The following is a 10,473-nucleotide window of genomic DNA, read 5'->3' on the forward strand; positions in this document are numbered from 1 at the left end:
ATATGCACAAATGTAGAGAATAGTATAATCGATTCTATACACCCATTGTCCAGATATGACAGTTATCAAGATTTTGCCACACTTGCTTCATCTACTGTTTTCATTTTCCTTGTTGGAGTGTTTTAAAGCAGCCCCCAAATATCACACCATTCACCCCTCCCACCATCAGAATACGACGGACATAATAAATGCAATTTAAAGAAACAGAGTCAGGGCCGGGCATGGTGGTTCATGCCTGCAATCCCCTTGGGGTGCTGAGGCGGGCAGATCACCTGAGGTCAGGAGTTTGAGACCAGCCTGGCCAACACGGTGAAACCCTGTTCCTACTAAAAATACAAAAATTAACCAGGCGTGGTGGTGGGCGCCTGTAGTCCCAGCTACTCGGGAGGCTGAGGCAGGAGAATCACTTGAACCCAGGAGGCAGAGGTTGCAGTGAGCTGAGATTGCGCCACTGCACTCTAGCCTGGGCAACAGAGCGAGACTCCATCTCAAAAAAAAGAAAAAAGAAACAGAGTCTGAGAAGCCAGTCAGTGCACCCTGCCAGACCTGGAGCAGCCCTATACTAAACCCCCTTGCCTCTGCTTGACTATTCCTGGCAATGAGGAACTCATGACCTGACTCAGTCTCCTTTCTTGTGGTGCTAGCTGAGGTCTAGGCTTCTCAGAAGGCACAGACACCAGCCAGCCCACTCACCCTTTGCATCGTGTAGGCACCAAGCAGCAGACAGGGGTGGCCCAGGGGAACCCACCCCAGCTTATCAGCCCGCTCACCTCTACAGCAAACTCAGAAGCATAATGCATTCAACGCACATTCACTTCAACTAGCAGCCGCTGGAGCTCCGCTGGCTTGGAAAGCCCCTCCAGACACCCCCAGACAATCTGAGACAAGCATTCACGGTCCAGCAGTTAGGAGTAAACAGTTGTTCCCCAGCCTGCCTGTGTGTGCATTTGAATCACTGGTGGAGGGGTTACACGACAGACTCCCAGGCTCCGCCCAGCCCTCCTCAGCCAGAATCTCCAGGGCTGAGTTTGGGAAAGCCCCCTAGGAGGGTTTAAGGCCACGGTGGAATGTTTCACATTTGGGAATCCATGTTCCAAGGGACTCCGAGGTATTCCTCTGGCTGATAGGCCAATCTGACCCTTAGCCGCCTGCCAGCCTGGGGTGAGATGTTCCCAACTCCAGCTGGCAGAGGCCCCAGCAATGCCAGCTCCTCTTAAGAGTGTGCTGGCCAAGGCTCAGAAGGAACACATGCAGCCTCTAAATCCAAGGTGCCTTCCGCAGCTAGAGATAATGGATTCAGAGACGGTTCCGTGCCCCCTCCACTGTGGGTAGATAAAGGCAAGCTTTAAAGCCAGGCTGCCAGATTTAAATCCCAGCTCTGTCCCTTACCAGCTGTGTGCCCCGAGTCTCAGTCTCTTCATCTACTATAGGACCATAATAAGAGTCCTGCCTCAGGAGAATCGCTTGAACCTGGGGGGCAGAGGTTGCTGTGAGCCAAGATCACACCACTGCACTCCAGCCTGGGCAACAGAGCAAGACTCCATCTCAAAACACACACACACACACACACACACACACACACACACACACACAGAGTCCTGCCTCATGGGCTAGGGTGAGGCTGCTGTGCTCTGCCCACTACTCCCCATCCATAAGAAGTCCTGGGCAGGGGTTCCTTGTGGGCAAAGGCAGGGAAGGGGGGCTCCACATTTGGGCTCTAGGGAAAGAAAGTTTCCTTAAAAACCTTGCCTGGTGACCAGGCACAGTAGCTCAAGCCTGTAATCCCAGCACTTTGGGAGGCCGAGCTGGGTGGATCACCTGAGGTCAGGAGTTCAAGACCAGCCTGGCCAATGTGGTGAAACCTCGTCTCTACTAAAAATACAAAAATTAGCTGGGCATGGTGGCGGGCACCTATAATCTCAGCTACCCAGGAAGCTGAGGCAGGAGAATCGCTTGAACCCGGGAGGTGAAGGTTGCAGTGAACCGAGATTGCGCCACTGCACTCCAGCCTGGGCGACAAGAGCAAAACTACATCTCAAAAAAAAACCTTACCTGGTGGACCACACCTGCCTTCTTCCCAGTAAGACAGGTAACTACTCTGACAGAGGGAAGCCCAGGGGCCAGGCTCCATAAGGGCCATCACAACAGGTCAAGGCACCTGACCAGGCTTCTGGAAACCTGAATCCTCATCTCATTCCTGCCTTCCAATGTCTGCACTGGGAAAGCCAAGGAGCCTCTCAGCCTCAGTCTCTTCATCTGTAAAATGGGATAAATAACCCCTGCCTTGTGCGTAATCACAAGGTACTGTCCTCAGACCCATCGGTGGGGGGTGAGTGGGTAAACTGCCCATTTGGTGGCAGGTGGCAAACTTCAGATAACTCAGGGGCATTGTCACACTAAGCCCCAGGGCACTCCTTCCGTGAAAATCAGGGCTGGGGGGCTCGTAGTGAGGAGTTAATCTAACTCCCCACCTCATCCAAGAATCCCCTCCATGCACTCCTGTCCTATCCTGGGTGTGTTCTAAGTGCCGGCTACTGTGTCAGAATCATGATCTCACTCCTCACAAAACCCTTAGAGCAGGTTCCATTGCTATCCTCATTTTACAAATGAAGAAATTGAGGCACACAGCAATTGAGGAACTTGCCCAATGTCCCCCAGCCCTCTCTGACTCCAGAGCTCTTGTATTCGGCTACTAAACTGCTGCCTGACTTGAATCCTCCCAGGGACGGGGATTTCACTCCTTCAGAGGCCATTCGCTTCCCCGCGAACTGTGCAGGGTGTTAGGACATCCTTCACCCTTCTCCACACATGAACCCGACATCCACTTCTCAGTGGCTCCCCTCACTCTCCAGCTATTCTTTTACTTCCCCTCACCTCCCACCCCCCACCTCCACTACTGGGACCACCAGAGCACAGGTACCTCCTCCCAGGGGGCTGCCTCTCAAATATTTGAGAAACACCATCTCATACCCCCACCCCCAGGCTTCTCCAGCTAAACATTCCAGGACTTTCAAAGGCTGGTGGGAACCTCTAGGACCAGAAGAGGCCTTAACTGTGATTCTACCTCCAGCTCCCCAGGGGGCCTCTTTCCCAAGGGGGTCAAGAAGAGAATGAAACCCTGCTTTCTCTCAACACTCAACACCTCCCATACCCCCCAGAAGCTGGTCTCCTGGCTCTGACTTCACACCTACCTGACATTTGACACTTAGAGACCCGTGGACAAGTCCCTTTCTGCACCCCGAGGCCCGCCCGTCAGGAATTGTTACCCACTTCAAGTCTCTGAAGAGGGTGCAGGAGTGGGCTGCTGCTGGCAGGAGGCAGTGAAATCATTAAAATGCCCACCGTTTCCTTACAGGGAGAGAGGGTGAGGCCAGGATGGTGGGGCTGGGGTGGCTGTGGAAGGAAGGAAAGAGCCCATGCAGGGGACTCTCGGAGCCCTGGCAGCATCCCGGAGGTAAGCTTGCTAAGCCTGCCTGCCCCGGGGCCCTTGCTTTCTCCCCTCAAATTCCTGCCCCTTCTCCCTAGAGTGTTCCACGTTCTCTCACGTTCTCTTACAACTTCCCCCATGCTTCTCAAGGAGGGCTGCCTGCCATCTCCAAAAACCACTATTTTAAAAGCCTCAGTGATTGTTTAATGGGTAAGGAGTTCCAGCCTGAGAAGATGCAAAGCTTCTGGAGACAGATGGTGCTGATGGTTGCACAGTTACAAGAATGTACTTAATGCCACTGTAGTGTTTAATTAAAAATCATTAAAATGGCTGGGCACGGTGGCTCACACCTGTAATCCTGACACTTTGGGAAGCCAAGGTGGGCAGATCACGAAGTCAGGAGTTCGAGACCAGCCTAGCCAACATGATGAAACCCCTTCTCTACTAAAAAGACAAAAATTAGCCAGGCATGGTGGCGGGCACCTATAGTCCCAACTACTCAGAGCCTGAGAAAGGAGAATCGCTTGGACCCAGGAGGCAGAGGTTGCAGTGAGCCGAGATCGCACCACTACACTCCAGCCTGAGCGACAGAGTGAGACTCTGTCTCAAAAAGACAAAAAAAAGGTTAAAATGGCAAACTTTATGTTATGTATATTTTACCACAATTTTTTTTAAAAGACAACCCACTGAATGTGAGAAAATAATTGCCCTCCTCCAACAAAAGGCCTCCCCACAAAGTCCCAAGGGGGCATGAGGTCCAGCTCTGAATCAGGAAGACCAGCATGTGGAGGAGGTAGAGACCCTGGAGGTCCCAAAGCCCCTCTCCCCCTCCAGCCTCCCCGGTGACAGCCCTGGGGCATGAGGCAGGATCAGAACAGTGAAGGCCAAGAGACTCCCAGTCCAAACCCCACTCAGAAGAGCAGAGCTAAAAGGAGCCAGAGAGGGAGTACCTGGCCCAAGGTTAACAGCAAGTTAACCACGAGGGTAAATGTCTGTGGGACATTTACCACAGACGTTTACCACAAATGTCAGAGGGTAAATGTCTGTGGGACCCTGGCAGGGGTTCAAAGCAGAAGACCAGGACCTTTCTCCCTGCTGTCCTCCATCCTGAGGAGGGACCAGCCTAATCCAACAAGCCCTCTCAAGCTCTTCATTCACCTGTGAGTTCTGCATTCAGCCTGTGCAGCCTTGGCGTATGGAGGCTTCACCCCTCCCTGAGTGGCAGCGTGATGTCTTGGAGGGTGTCAGGCTTTGGAGTCAGATTGGCCCGCCTGAGTCCTGACTCCACTCTGTAAATATGTTTCTTAGACTCAGGCCCCTCACCTGTAAAACTAACATAATCACGCCTAATTGGCAGGGTTATTTTGAGGATGACGGCAAATGACATAATACCTATGGAGGACCTGATATATAGTAGGTGCTCAGTAAATACTCATTCTCTCCTCCTCCCTCCCTGGAAGCCAGGGCCTCTGCCTTCTACAGAGTCAACAGTACCACTGTCAGCCACTAACTGCCTGAGTAACCAGGGATAAGTCTATTCCCTTCTCTGAGCCTCAGTTTCCCCACCTGTAAAATGGAAGAGAACCAGGGGACCTTTCACCAGCATATATAAGCTACTTAAAAGTGTATGTAGAGGCCGGGCGCGGTGGCTCACGCCTGTAATCCCAACACTTTGGGAGGCAGAGGCGGGCGGATCATGAGGTCAGGAGATTGAGACCATCCTGGCTAACATGGTGAAACCCTGCCTCTACTAAAAATACAAAAAATTAGCTGGGCATGGTGGTGGGCGTCTATAGTCCTAGCTACTCGGGAGGCTGAGGCAGGAGAATGGCGTGAACCCGGGAGGTGGAGCTTGCAGTGAGCCGAGATCACGCCACTGCACTCCAGCCTGGGCAACAGAGCGAGACTCCATCTCAAACATAAATAAATAAATAAATAAATAAAAGTGTATGTAGAGGCCAGGCATGGCGGCTCACTCCTGTAATCCCAGCACTTTGGAAGGCCAAAATGGGTGGATCTCCTGAGGCCAGGAGTTCGAGACCAGCCTGGCCAACATGGTGAAACCCCATCTCTACTAAAATTACAAAAAAATTAGCCGGGCGTGGTGGTATGTGCCTGTAATCCCAGCTGCTCAGGAGGCTGAAGCAGGAGAATAGCTTGAACCTGGGAGGCAGAGACTGCAATGAGCAGAGACTGCACCACTGCAATCCAGCCTGGGCGACAGAGCAAGACTCCATCTCAAAAAAAAAAAAAAAGAGGTACAGTTTTAGCCTGGAATACCCCAGCAACTGAAATGAGTGAACTATCCATACAAAACAACATCATGGATGAACATCACAGACCTAATGATGAGTGAAAGAAGCCAGGCCGGGTGCGGTGGCTCACGCTTGTAATCCCAGTACTTTGGGAGGCCGAAGTGGATGGATCACCTGAGGTCAGGAGTTCGAGACCAGCCTGGCCAACATGGTGAAACCCCATCTCAACTAAAAATACAAAAAAATTAGCTGGGCATGGTGGCACATGCCTGTAATCCCAGCTACTCAGGAGGCTGAGGTGGAAGAATTGCTTGAACCCGGGAGGTAGAGGTTGCAGTGAGCCAAGATTGTGCCACTGTACTCCAGCCTAGGCAACAAGAGTGAAACTCTGTCTCAAAAAAAAAAAAAAAGCCAGATACAAACAAGAATACAGAATAAGATCTCATCACTTACATGAAGTCCAGGGACAGGCAAAATTAGCCTATGACAATCATCAAGGCCAGAAGAGCAGCCCATGGTGAGGGGCAACACTGACTGGGAGGGGCCCCAGGGAACTTTCTGGGGTGCTATAGTTTGATCTGGATAGGGGTTACACGGACAAATGCATGTGTGAAAACTCATCAAGTTGTAACTTTAGGATTAGTACATTTTACTGTATGTGTATCTTCGTCATCCCCTTCACCTACTAAGCTCAACCTCACTTCTTTCCACACTGGTCAAGTGTGGTCTGTCCTCAGGTCCTCTGAACTAGCTTGTCCATATTCCTAGAAGGCTCCTCATCCAGATCTTCCTTTCTTCCAGTCAGGTCTTTGCTTAAATGTTGCCTCCTTGGAGAGGCCTTCCCTGTCCCCACATCTGAAGTGGCCACTCAGTTCCTCCCTACTGCATCCCCGTATTGTAATTCTCAGCATAGCACCTGTAGTCCTTATCTGATGTTTTCCTGGTTTTGTTTGCCTGTTTGTTTATTGTCTGTCTCCCTCCACTAGGATATTAGCTCCATGACAGCAGGAATGTATCCATCTGGGTTCAAATCTTGGCTTCACCTAGAGCAATGTCTGGCACACAGTGGGTACTAAAGTAATATTATTAATTAGATATTAATCTCTAGAGCAGGTAGAATTATGTCTGGAGACTTTACGCTCCTCTCACCACCTTTTCTCCTCTAGGTGGTGAGAGGAGAGTAAAGTCATAATTAATTCTACCTGCTTTACCTGTTCTTTTTTCTTTTTCTTTTTTTTTTTTTTTGAGACGGAGTCTCACTCTGTCGCCCAGGCTAGAGTGCAGTGGCACGATCTTGGCTCCTGCCTCCCAGGTTCACGCTATTCTCCTGCCTCAGCCTCCCCGTAGCTGGTAGCTGGGACTACAGGCGCCTGCCACCATGCCCGGCTAATTTTTTATATTTTTAGTAGAGATGGGTTCTCACCGTGTTAGCCAGGATGGTCTTGATCTCCTGACCTTGTGATCCACCCGCCTTGGCCTCCCAAAGTGCTGGGATTACAGGCATGAGCCACTGTGCCTGGTGCATTTTTTGTTTTTTGATTCACCTCACAAACATTCGAGAGAGACCTACGATGTGCTGGGTGCAATCTGAACTCTCCAGGAGTTCACCACGGGGTAGAGGAAAAAGACCCACGCCAGATCTTTCCAGTGGAATGTGAGTGATGGACAATGGGGCATGTCCCCAGGCCTGGGGGAATGCCCAGAGTGAGTGGCTGGCTCAGTCTCCCAGTTCCCAGGGCTGGGAGCCCACAGGGGCTCCTGGGTGTGGCCATGGATGCAGCCAAGTAACAGGAAAGCCTGTGCCTTGGCAGCAAGCCACCCCCTTCTAAAAAGCCAGAGAGCTCAGCTAAGGCTACCCACTGTCCCTGCCTGCAGGCCCAATCACCTGCCGCCATGGCAACCTGTCTTGCCAAGCCAATGGCACTGGGCACAGGAGGCACAGTGCCAGGGGGGCACAAGGCATCTGCCAGGCTCCCCTGTTCTGGCAAGGGAGGCACCTTGGCCAGCTCACGCCGCAGCTGGGAGAATTGTGTGTTGTTCCTGCATATGTGTGTGCATGCCCTGCACAAGCATGCACAATTGTGCCCAGTGCAACAGTAGGCAGCCTCTCCCCAGCTGAGACTGGACTTCCAGTAGGGGGTAAAGAATTGTTCAATGATAAACGCTCCCATTTACTGAGCATTGATTACATGCCAGGCACCAGAAAAAAAAGACTTTTCATGTATTTCCTCATTCAAGTCTCACAACAATCCTATGAGGCGCGTAGTATTCCCACTTTACAGGGGAGGCATAGATTAGTTAAGTAACTCGCCTAAGCCTCACAACTAGGAAACCCCAGAGCTGGGATTAGAACCCAGGAATGGGGCTCCAAAGCCTTAATGTTAACTTCCAGGAGCAGTCTCTCCACTGACTGAGTCACTCAGTTTCCCTACTAGTCATTTGTTTTCTGAACTCTACACAAGCAAGGAAAAAGAGACAAGTTAAATCAGGTCTCTGGCTTGAGTTGCCCCTAGTCCCCTTGCAGGACATGCAGGTAGATAATCATGATGCCAAGCCGAGGGTGGTGGCTCACACCTGTAGTCCCAGCACTATGGGAAGCTGAGGTGGGCAGATCGCTCAAGGTCAGGAGTTCAAGACCAGCCTGGGCAACATGGTGAAACTCCATCTCTACAAATAATACAAAAATATGCCGGGCGTGATGGCACATGCCTGTAGTCCCAGCTACTCAGGAGGCTGAGGTGGGAGGATGGCTTGAGCCAGGGAGGTTGAGGCTGCAATTAGTCATGATTGTGCCATTGCACTCCAGCCTGGGTGACAGAGCAAGACCTTGCCTCAAAAATAAAAACAAAAAACAAAAAAATCACAATGCCAAGTCGTAAATCTCAAAAAAGCAAGTGCCAAGGGCTTTCTGGGACTGAAGACAAAAGAGGGCATGGCCTGGCTCCCGCATCTGCCATGTGGATCTCAAGTGGGGGCCCCGGGATTTGCATAGGAGCTGTTCCAGAATCTGAGGACTGCTATGGGTACCCATTTACAGAGGTGAAGCTCTGGTCTGGGAGGCCACCTGCTGGACAGATGGCAGCAGGACAACCTTGGCAGCTGGGCCTCCACGCCTCTCCTTCACACGTGTTTCCTGGGTGCCCACTGTGTACCTGGCACCATGCTAGGCAGGGGAGAGGCAGAGCAACACAGACAGTAAACCAGACAGCCCCGTGGAGCTTGCAGTCTGGTGGGGGTGGCAGACATTAACCCATAGCCCCAGAAATAAAGACATAATTCCAGCTGACAGTAAGTACTCGGGGTACTCTTAGGGAATGTGACAGGGGGTCGTGGGGAAGACCTCTCCAAGGAGGTCATCCTTAAGCTAAGACTTGAAGGCTAATTAGTTGTATGCCAGGCAAAGAGTGGGAGAAAGGGCCTTCCAGCCAGAGGGGACAGCAGGGGGAAAGGCCCTGCAATGGGAACACTCACATCACACTCCAGAAGCGGAAAGAAGGCTGCTGCAGCTGCACAGCAATGAGCCAGAGGGCTGAGGCCCGCAGGCTGGGGTTCTGGAGCTTGTATTTTCTTTTCTTTTTTTTTTGAGACAAAGTTTTGCTCTTGTTGCTCAGGCTGGAGTGCAATGGCGCAATCTCAGCTCACCGCAACCTCTGCCTCCTGGGTTCAAGCGATTCTCCTGCCTCAGCCTCCCCAGTAGCTGGGATTACAGGCGCACGCCATCACGCCCGGCTAATTTTTATATTTTTAGGAGAGATGGGATTCTCCATGTTGGCTAGGCTGGTCTTGAACTCCTGACCTCAGGTGATCTGCCCGCCTCAGCCTCCCAAAGTGCTGGGATTACAGGCGTGAGCCACCTGGCCCGGCCTGGAGCTTGCATTTTATCCTACAGGCAAGGCAATGGGAGGCACTGAAGGGTTTCAGTGAGGGGAGTGACGCCATCCCATCTAGCACAGTAGCTCCTGAGAGGAGTGGATTCTGGGGGGCCAGGGTGGAGGCAGGGAGGCCCCCGCAGTTGTCCAGGAGAGAGATGATGGTGGCTGGGACCAGGTGGTGACAGAGGAGATGGGGAGGAGCAGGTGGATTCTAGAGAGCCATTTTGGAAGCGGGATCCACAGGGCTGGTATGAGGTTGGATGTTGTGGTGTTCAGGGAGGAAGGAATCAGGAATCAGGGGCTTGGCTGCAGACAGAACGCTGGAGAAGGCGCAGAGGAGTTCAGTCTTGATGAGTGGAGCTGGAGATGACTGTGAGGCAGCCCACGGGAGTCGCACGGGTGGACCGGTGGGTGCAGGGGTCCAGATCTCTGAGGACTGGTCTGGGGTAGGCAAAGGCCGGGCACCATGGGCATTGGTGGCTTTTAAGCCCCAGGATGGGTGAGACCCTCCAGGAGAGGCAGGTAACGGTAGGGGAGAAGAGAAGCCGAAGCACAGCCTTGGAGGGCGGGCCGAGGGGAGGGGAGGCCTGGGGCAGGGGGAAGAGGCTCAGAAGACAAAGAGAACTGAGCAGGGGCCCAGACGGCGAAGGGAAGCTTAGCCGCACAAAAGCTAAGAGGTGGGGAGCATTTCAACTGTGTAAAAGGCCGCTGTGCGGCCAGGCAGGGCTGGAGCCAATTTGGTAACACGGAGTCTCTCCTATACAACCCAAGCCAGGGCAGACGCCATGGTGGGTGGAGGCACACAATGGAACGGGGTGAAGGATGACCGTGAAGTGGGGAGTGTAGGGAGACTGCACCACGGACAACTGCTGTGGAGAAGGCGCGGCAGCTGGAGGGGAGAGGGCTGGCTGTGAAGATG

At 52.4% G+C, this 10,473-nt stretch overlaps 1 protein-coding gene across 1 annotated transcript in view; it reads right to left on the reverse strand.

Moving 5' to 3' along the window:
- PALD1 (phosphatase domain containing paladin 1) overlaps positions 1 to 793 on the reverse strand; it is a 100,731-nt gene extending 99,938 nt beyond the window's left edge. Inside the window, exon 1 of the mRNA XM_063669919.1 lies at positions 771 to 793. The gene's annotated coding sequence lies outside the window, so the exon portion shown is untranslated. The remainder of the gene's footprint in view (positions 1 to 770) is intronic.
- Positions 794 to 10,473: the final 9,680 nt, after the last annotated feature.

This window comes from Pongo pygmaeus, chromosome 8, assembly GCF_028885625.2.
Source record: "Pongo pygmaeus isolate AG05252 chromosome 8, NHGRI_mPonPyg2-v2.0_pri, whole genome shotgun sequence".
Classification (NCBI taxonomy): domain Eukaryota; kingdom Metazoa; phylum Chordata; class Mammalia; order Primates; family Hominidae; genus Pongo; species Pongo pygmaeus.